We start from the raw sequence: 8,764 nt of genomic DNA on the forward strand, positions 1-8,764 counted from the left end.
TTTTTACTATACATACCATTTCAGGAGCCGGGATGCCATCCCTGTGGGGCCCTACCCATTGCTTAGTAACTAAGATTTTGTAATCTAAGTTTTGACAAGGTCATTTTTTACCTTGGGAGAGGGTGGGGGAGGGAGGACCCCCATGTACATTAATTACACAAACACTGTGGGGACAATGCAAATAGGAACCCATTTCCCTTTTGCATCAGGGATAAAGAATGAAAAATGTTTTTACTATAGGGCTATTACACGGCAAACAGGCCAGGATGTTTTAAATGACACATTGACACAGACCCGCGCTCTCCGTGCAGGCTGGGTGAGAGCATTTCAGCCTTTCCCCTGTCTATTCCTAACAAAACAAAAGTGACCAAACCTGGAGGGAGCCACAGAGCCCTGGTACCCATGTTATACTAAATGCTCCCATGCCTCTGACGGCAGCATAGGGGTGACCCTGATCCAGCTAAAATTAAGTAACAAAACCTCCACCAGCCTCAGCATCACGGTGACAGTTAACTCCATGCTTAGTCGATCACTGCTGGCACATGGGATATAAATTACCTTTTGGCAAGCTCTAGCCCCAGCAGACAGAGGTGTGAAGAGCCCAGACACCCACTGGCCCTTCATGTCAACTGGAGACAATTTTTTTTTCCCTGATATGCTTCTTAGGCTAAGAAGCAGGATGACTGGAAAGCATGGGAAACAAGGAAACACAGCCACTGAGAGCTGGTCAGAGCTGGGACCATTGCACGAGGGTAGGTACAGAGCCAGTGTGCCGAGCCAGGCTTCTCTCGTGTATTTAGAGCTGCTTTTGTCATCCACAGCTTTGCCGTTCAATAACCCCAAGCATATTTTTATTTCTTTTCCTTTCTCTTTTTTTCATCTCCTGCTCTGATAAATTCATTCTGGAAGGAAGGAAAAAGTCCTTTGGTCACTGCTACCTTTCCCTTCCACCCTCTCCCCTGATCCAGAGCTGTGTGAGGTATATGCCTCTGATGTGGTTAGAGCAGGACTGAAGTTAAGTAATGCTTTGAGGTCCTTCAGTATGCATTTTGCTGTCTGTCACCTCAGTGGGCTCCAGCATATGCTTTGAGGTTAAGTCCCTGTGTTTGTGTTTTGGGCCTTTGTTGTGGTTGCTTGATTTGCTCATGATGGCCTTGGCTCTGCCACCCCACCAGCAAATGCAACATTCACAAAGTGGCGACTCAGGCATTTCATCCCCTGGCAGCAACAGTGCCTGGCAGAGGCTCAAAACAGATCAGAGAATGGGGCAACAAGTGTCCCCAAGATGGATTTCAGACAAACAGGGAAAAACCTGAAGAGACAGAAAAACAGCTGGAATGTCAAGTGGAGCCCGAAGAGATCAAAAGTAAATCAGCTCGGTGATAGGCAAGGAACTGTGCTGTGCTTTGGAACAGCAATGCTCAAAATATGGCAATTCACTGGCCTGCACAGCTTTTTCCTTCAGTTGAACTCAGCCTCACGTCAAAAGCAGTTGCTTTTCGCTGCCAGCACTGGAAACTCAAAGCAGAACCTACAGATCAAGCTGTTTTCTTCCTGCATCAGGCACCAGCCCTAAAAATAAAATGACCCTGGAGGACTCAAAAAGCTGGCTCGCTTGTTTGGCTGATAGTGTATGAAGCAGGATAGCAAGGCTTGCGCTTGTGCTTCTGCAGTTATATGGGCTCTGTGGGCTTTCAAATAACAAAAATATGTCCCCAGACATGAAGGGAGAACTTCATCCTGACCTGGTTTTACATCATAGAAACAACTTCACCCCTGGAGGAGAAAAGAGTGATCCTCATAACACATCATAGAATCATTGAATCACAGAATGATCTGGGCTGGAAGGGACCTTAAAGCTCATCCAGTTCCAACCCCTGCCACGGGCAGGGACACCTTCCACTAGAGCAGCTTGCTCCAAGCCTCATCCAACCTGGTCTTGAACACTGTGGACATATAAAACTGTAACATCAATGAGCAATCCGAGTACCAGACCACATGTCTGAACTGGAACTCTCAATTTTTCCATAAAAGCAAGACATTATGATTTGCATTATGCATCATCAGTGATGGGTATTTCTACATTAACCGTGTTTCAGGGTTGAATACATGCGAAAGTATCATATACGGACTTATATGATAAGGTACTCTATAATAAAATGCCAAGTTCATAGAGGGAGGAAGGATGGTTTGTGCTTAAGTACAGCACTGGAGTCACAAAGCCTGGATCCTGTCCTTGGTATGACCTGTGGTCATCCTGTGAGACCTCAAAAGCAAGACTTAGCTATGTAGTGTGAAATCACTACCGGGTGTACAGCAATTTACATTCAGAGAGCTTTATAGCTCATTTTTGCCTGTTTGATCTCCAGCTCCAACTTTTCTGGCAAAATAGCAATTAGAGCACAAGTGCTGAGCCGGCTCTTTATTGCTGCCCATGCCCTATCAGACTAAGAAAATGATTGTGACTCAGTCACCTAAGCTCCATTCTGTTTATTCATGTGTAAACTGGGAACCACTATAATTGCTTTCTAAGCATTAATAGATTATTCCTCATTGCACTACTACAGAATTCCTAGAACAGAGAGAAATAAAACCAACAAGAGCAGCAGACAGCAGCAAACTGCTCAGCACTGTTTGTTTACTTGGTTTTTCTTCTGAGTGCTGAGGTACATGAGAAGTCCTTTCCACTCATGTCCTGACCTCAGTACAGTGTGCCATGGTGTGCTCTGTGACCATCTACACTTCCCTCTATTCAGACATGACTCCATCACAGACATCATGCCACTACATTCCATGGGATGCCTAGCAGGGAGCTCCTGAACACACATCTGTTTATACCACTACCTTATATATTTGCTCAGATCAAGAAATCTTCTATATTTCACTATCATTAGGGGGGCACAATAGTCAGATGGGTATCAGATGATTCATTGATTTCTAGGTGCAGTTACCTTCTTCTACAACTCCTCTATGCATTTGTCTATCTCCAGCCACTGCTTTCACGCACATTTTCTCTGGTTGCTGAAGTCCTCTGCATATCTCCCTGCCTGTTACAGCAAGCAACCAGAAAGCAATTGTAACCAACACACTGATTTGTATAAAGAGAAATTAATCCTCTTCCTTCTTGGGGCTGGACTGTCTCAAGTGCAAGATGGATGGATCACCAACTAAAATCCCAAAGCAAATAAGGAACCAAGTCAGAGTGGCAGGAGGTATGTAACATGGGCAGATTAACTTCACACCCTTCATTACCTCAAGCAACAAAATAAATGCAAATCAGACTACAACACTCAGGCCTGGCGCTCCCTTGGGAAAAAAAAACTAACAACAAAAAAAGGAGCCAAAAAACCCAACCTTTGGAAATCAGTTCTATTGGAAGCGGGAGGTATATACTACAGCTTGGTAATGCAAACAGTCTCCTTTTCCATACTGGGGTATACGCCCACCTCGTAACAAACACTGCTTTACAGAGACATAGCTTCAGCTTTGATTTTTATGTTGTTAGGCTAAAATTGTTTTACTACTGTAGTTATTTAGTCACAGGCCAATCAGTCACACAATAGCAACTGCAGAAGATTAACTGTAAATATGGCCTGCATATTTTTTTCCTTAAAAATCAGCCTGCTCTCATTTCAGGTAACAACATGGACATGTATTGAAAGGACAAAGGGAACATTCGAAGACAGTAAGCAGGGTCAGCTAGTAAAGGTTCAAACAGGCATTCTCAGCAATCTGTAAGACACTCACAGAATTGTCCCACCCGAAACCCAGAAGTTTCTCATGGTGGAGAAAGTCGTTGGGGGAAAAGACACAAGTGAAAAATGAGCCATTTCTGCTCACAGGCAGCTAAAGCTGAACACTCATGTCTCCTCAGAGAACGTCTGAGTGGAAAATCTGAGTGATCTGGCAGAGACCATTCCAAGACAGAGATACTGAGTCATAAAGCCAAGCCGTAGCTACCATGCAGCCCATTCCAGTGCTCCTCAAGTCAATAGGAAAGCTCTAGAACTGGCGCACACAAATTAAATCAAGTTTGCAGCATGGCTGTTATTAGCTCAGCCCCACTGGAGGAGCTGGCAATGAAAAGCTGCTGCTTTCGTGAAGACACTTCCATCGCTGTTATCAGTGCCATTTCTGTCTAAGGATGTTCTGCAAATTCAGACAGGCATCAAACTGAGGAATGTTCCTTGGACTTTGTTGTTCGAAGAGAAGTGGGGAGAAAACAGTTTCACAGCTGTAGGTTGAGCATGAAAAATGTGGCAGGTGAGAGAAAGAGGGTCACCACACTGAGAGAGTGTCTCTGTTTGACAGGGTATGGGCTTGGTTTGCTGTTACATTATGTGAATTTAGTGCTGGTAAAATGGGGGAAAAAAATGCTGGTCTATTTAAATCCTGGGATGAGGAGCTGCAGCATCTATCACTTAATAGGAAAAAATAATCTCCTTCAGATGAAGCAGCTAACAAAATCTATATAGAGGACAAGCACTAACAGAAATCTGACGTGAAAGCATAAGTTTGGATATAAGAAAAAAGAAGCTCCAGAAGGGACAGTGAGCAAGCCTAATTGACCTCCTGATGCAAAGCACATCCCTTGAAGTCAGACAGCTCTTTCAATAGGGGTAAAAATGACAAAGTATGATTATCTGCCAATTGAGGAAGACAGAGAAGAAACAGAGACAAGACTGTATCTTGTAAGACAAAAGAAAAGCCATAAAGGGAGCCCTTGACCTCCCTCCCTCAGCTCTCAGTTTTGATGCGAGCAAAGGTGGTAACAGCTTCTTGCACTCAGCTCTCACTTAGAAGGACCTTAGGGAGGTAAGTAGAGCACCCAACCATCATCTACAAACAGTGGCATAGTAAACCCTGCTGTAGATGTACTTCCATTAGACACTATGGCAAGTAAGACATTAAATACAAAGGGAGAATGGGAAGAAGAAATTCTTTAATTAACTATACACCAGTGTCAAAAGCCTGGGTAATAAACAAGAGGAAATAGAATTAGTCATTTATGAGCACTAATTTGTACTAGATGCTATTACTGAGCCTTGTAGAATGATCTGCATGACTGAATGTTTAAATCAACGGTTATAATCTACTTAGATAGGGCCCAGGTCTTAGAAGAAAATGAGGAGTGGAAAAGATGGCACTACCTATAACAAGTCACTCATAATTATGACATCCCCTACCATCATGCTAGGAAGCATGGCGACTAACACATAAATTGCTTGCTTATGAGGTGTAGGATTCTTCTCTGAGACCAATTAATAACTATGCTGACTTTTGGTAGATCCCAGTGGTGTCCCATATCCATCCCAATACATCTCTGTTGGTATAGAACAGCCAAGTTTTGCATTTGGCTGAAGTCACACAAATTATTTGCTGCCATAACCATGCTCATCTCCAAAATATACCCTGAATCTAAGGATCTGACATGCGGTGGGGCCCATATCATTGGTATTGGAAGATCTTCCAGAAACCAAAGCAAAAGCCTGTGTGATACATACAGTGCTCTCTGCTGAAAATCATGGAGAACAAGAAGTGGCAATTGCTGTTCCCTGATGTTCTAGCATGCACGGCATGCAATGACCTTGACCCTGTTTTTAACCTCTGACATGCCATGCCTTGATGCCAGCCCTGCAGGGTTATGTTAGTTAAAGCTTCAGTGATTATTTTGAAGTGACAGATGGAGTGTCAAAGTAAACAGCATCTGTCCAAAGGGCTGCAGTAGGTGATGCTTCACAGAGTATCTCCTGAACATCTGCAGTCATTAAATGCTTAGGGTGAACAAAATTTAATCTTGCAGGCTGTGTTGAATCAGGCAGAGTTCACTGCACACAGGCCCTTGATCTGCCCTGTGCTCCTAGAAAAGAGTGTTGCTTCTCCCTAAGCCCTCTTCCCCCGAACTTCAGAGCTGTGGAAGCTTGTTTGTTCAAAAAATAAGCATTTAGTAGCTAAATACCCAGTTTGGTAGCATGAAATTGTTTCCCATATCTGAAAGGAGACAACAATCAGGATTTAAAAGTGTGCATCTCTTCCCACCTCTTTTATGGAAGGGGTAGGTTATTTTACCAGAATGGAAGGCTTTTTGGCTGTGTTTGTTTCTTGCAGAACTCAGTGGTGGTATCTTAATAAAATTGGGTTCTTGTGAATCCCAGGCAATCTGAAAAACATCAAAAGATGATGTTACTCAAAAGATGTGACCAATGGGAAAAAGCATGAAGCAAGTGAGAAGTGGGAAAGGCCAGAAACTTATCAACATGTGAAACAGTTGAGTTTGATAGTCAGCAATATTTAAAAGCCCAGTGCAGGGATACAACGCACTCCTTTCCCTCCCACAGAAGGGAGACAAAGCTCAGCAAGTCAGTATCAAAGACACAGGTAGAAACCATCTAATTTGCTTGCATTGACACATACTTGGGGTGGGATCCACCATTCCCTCCTTCCTACTTGTGTCATTCCCAGCAGTTTGAATTGACATGACCTGTAGTTTACTCAAATCCCTCATTTTAGAAGTATAAGCAGCAGCTCATTTGGGAGCAGTGATGAGCAATTTGAAGGAGACTCTGGCACGAGTACAAACCAACAAAGTAGTCATAGAGTCAAGCCAAGCAGTCAGGAGGCAGACAGGTCTGTAGAGAGGAGATACTGCTTCTTGAAACATGATGGCTGTGAGACTGACACATCAAGACCTCCTGTAGTACTCAGACCTTACTGTAGGCAGTTTCATGGCTACAGAAAAACAGAACATTGATATGTCCTTTCCAAGGCAGAAAGGGGCAAGGAAATGAAACCCCTTTGTGCTGTATGGCAGGGAAACATTATTACAAAGGGACAATTTTCTCAGAGTCCCAAATATCTGGTAACCCTGATCACTCTGAACAGGGAACAGGTCAGAAGATAAATGTTCAGCCTTCGGCACTTATTACTCAGAGTGCAAGGTTCTCATATGGAGGTTACCATATAATATTGGATTATGGTAATGTATTACATTGCATTGCTGATAGGGATTTTTCATAGGTTTTCACATTCATTGCTTAGCTCTCCATAGTTTATATTATTTTCTTCTATCTACCTAATCTATCATGTTTCTCAGGCGCCTATCACTTTGGTATCCTTCTAGAAGCAGTAATGTGTTTCTTACATATGGGACAGATTCACCAGTTACCTGCCAGCACTGCTTCTTTCCCTCTCATACTGTTGGGGAACCCAAAAAAGATGCACCGTTGATTTCGTCCTTTGCCAAAAGCTGAGGCTGTTGGTCTGGGACTTGCACGTATTAGGAAATCCATTTGTGCTCGCTCTTCTTACTCAATGTCATTTCCTTTCCCAGCTTCAGAGCAAAAGTCTGCAAATCACCCCAGAAGAGGGTAATTCATTATTTTTTAGTTGACAAAGTTGAGGGTGAGAAGAAAAAAGAGCTGAAACAACAGAAATGTTGATCTCATTCTAAATCACAAGTTACATTTAATTCTCTGTTGCTGTTTGTTTATTGCTCACTAAACTTAAACTGTTCACACAGCTGGCGGGGCAAGTTCAGAGCCATAAATGCCAGCAGGGGTCATAACTGGAGAAAGAACAGAGGATGAACTAATGGTTGGAGTCAAGGCTGGTATATGCCCACAAGTCATATTCTGATGTAAGCATGCAAGACCTTCAACTCTCCTCGGAAAACAGTGATGACACTTCAAAACACCCATCAAATGCACTCTCCTAGATGTGAATTACTGGGAACCACAATGGAATGGCCAGCCCATTGTGGTTGGTAAGCCCATGTCTTACCTCTGGAATTAAATGCTTTTGATTTTGAACACAGTTTGTGTAATTCTATAAAGATTATCAGTGTAGACTTCTCCATGTGACAAACCCTGAAGCCACTATTACAGAAGGCCTAACTCTCTCAGCAGAGTAAATCTGGCACCAACTACCACTTTGGAGAGCTACAAAAACTCAGGAAGGAAGAAGAGAGAAAAAAGAAACAGGCTGTGAGAAGGAATGGCAAGCTTATAACATGTGAGTGCATGGGGGATGGGGAAAGAGAAGATGAAATAAAGGCCATGTCAAATGACTCTGCCTTCCCCTCCATTTCGTTTGGAGAGAAGATTAGGTTACTACAGTTCAACAGGACTCAGTTTGCTTATTGCTTTGGGCATTAAGAACTTAATGCAAAAGTAATGAAGTTAAACCTGTGGCATAGATAATGGTCATTAGCAGTCTTCTTTCCCTGTCATAAACCTGACCCTTGTTAACTCCCATTTTATCTTTCTATGCAGATGATTTGAGTGGGGCAGGAAGTATTCTCTATTCTGTCCAATTTGGGAACAAAGTCAGCTAGTGAGCATGCACTGGTATTTCCCAAACTGAAGCCCCTCTCCGCCTCATTACATCCCAGGTTGTATTAGGGAATAGAAATTAGGTTGCATAAAGGGAAACATTAGGAAGAAAGAGCAAAATTGGAGCCTTTGACAGAAAAAGCAGAACTTGCAGCAGGGACAAAACCTTCAAGAAGTCAGTTGGGATCGAAGCCTCCTAAAAGGAGCACGTTAGGGAAAAGGCAAGGATTAAAAAGCCTTAGCATGAAACAAAACCTATCTACTGTTTAACCACCTTTATTTCTGTCCTCCACCTCCCAGACACTGGAGCTCTTTCCCCACTCATTAATTAAGCTCTTCTAGAGCTTACTGACTGAGGGCAAAACTGCTCTGCAGATAGATCCTTCACAGTTGGTACAGCATTTCTGCCCTCACAAAGGGAATCCTATTACCCA

At 43.1% G+C, this 8,764-nt stretch overlaps 1 long non-coding RNA gene across 1 annotated transcript; it reads right to left on the reverse strand.

The window, feature by feature from the left end:
- Positions 1-858: 858 nt before the first annotated feature.
- On the reverse strand, positions 859-7,645 carry LOC133262556 (uncharacterized). Its single transcript, XR_009741351.1, has 3 exons — positions 7,166-7,645; positions 6,415-6,629; positions 859-902 (listed from the first exon to the last, which is right to left on the reverse strand). It is a non-coding gene; the product is annotated as an uncharacterized LOC133262556 (long non-coding RNA).
- Positions 7,646-8,764: the final 1,119 nt, after the last annotated feature.

This window comes from Pezoporus flaviventris, unplaced genomic scaffold (genome assembly GCF_033815535.1).
Source record: "Pezoporus flaviventris isolate CSIRO_AGI_PZ_B2104156 unplaced genomic scaffold, CSIRO_AGI_Pfla_v1 ptg000213l, whole genome shotgun sequence".
Classification (NCBI taxonomy): domain Eukaryota; kingdom Metazoa; phylum Chordata; class Aves; order Psittaciformes; family Psittacidae; genus Pezoporus; species Pezoporus flaviventris.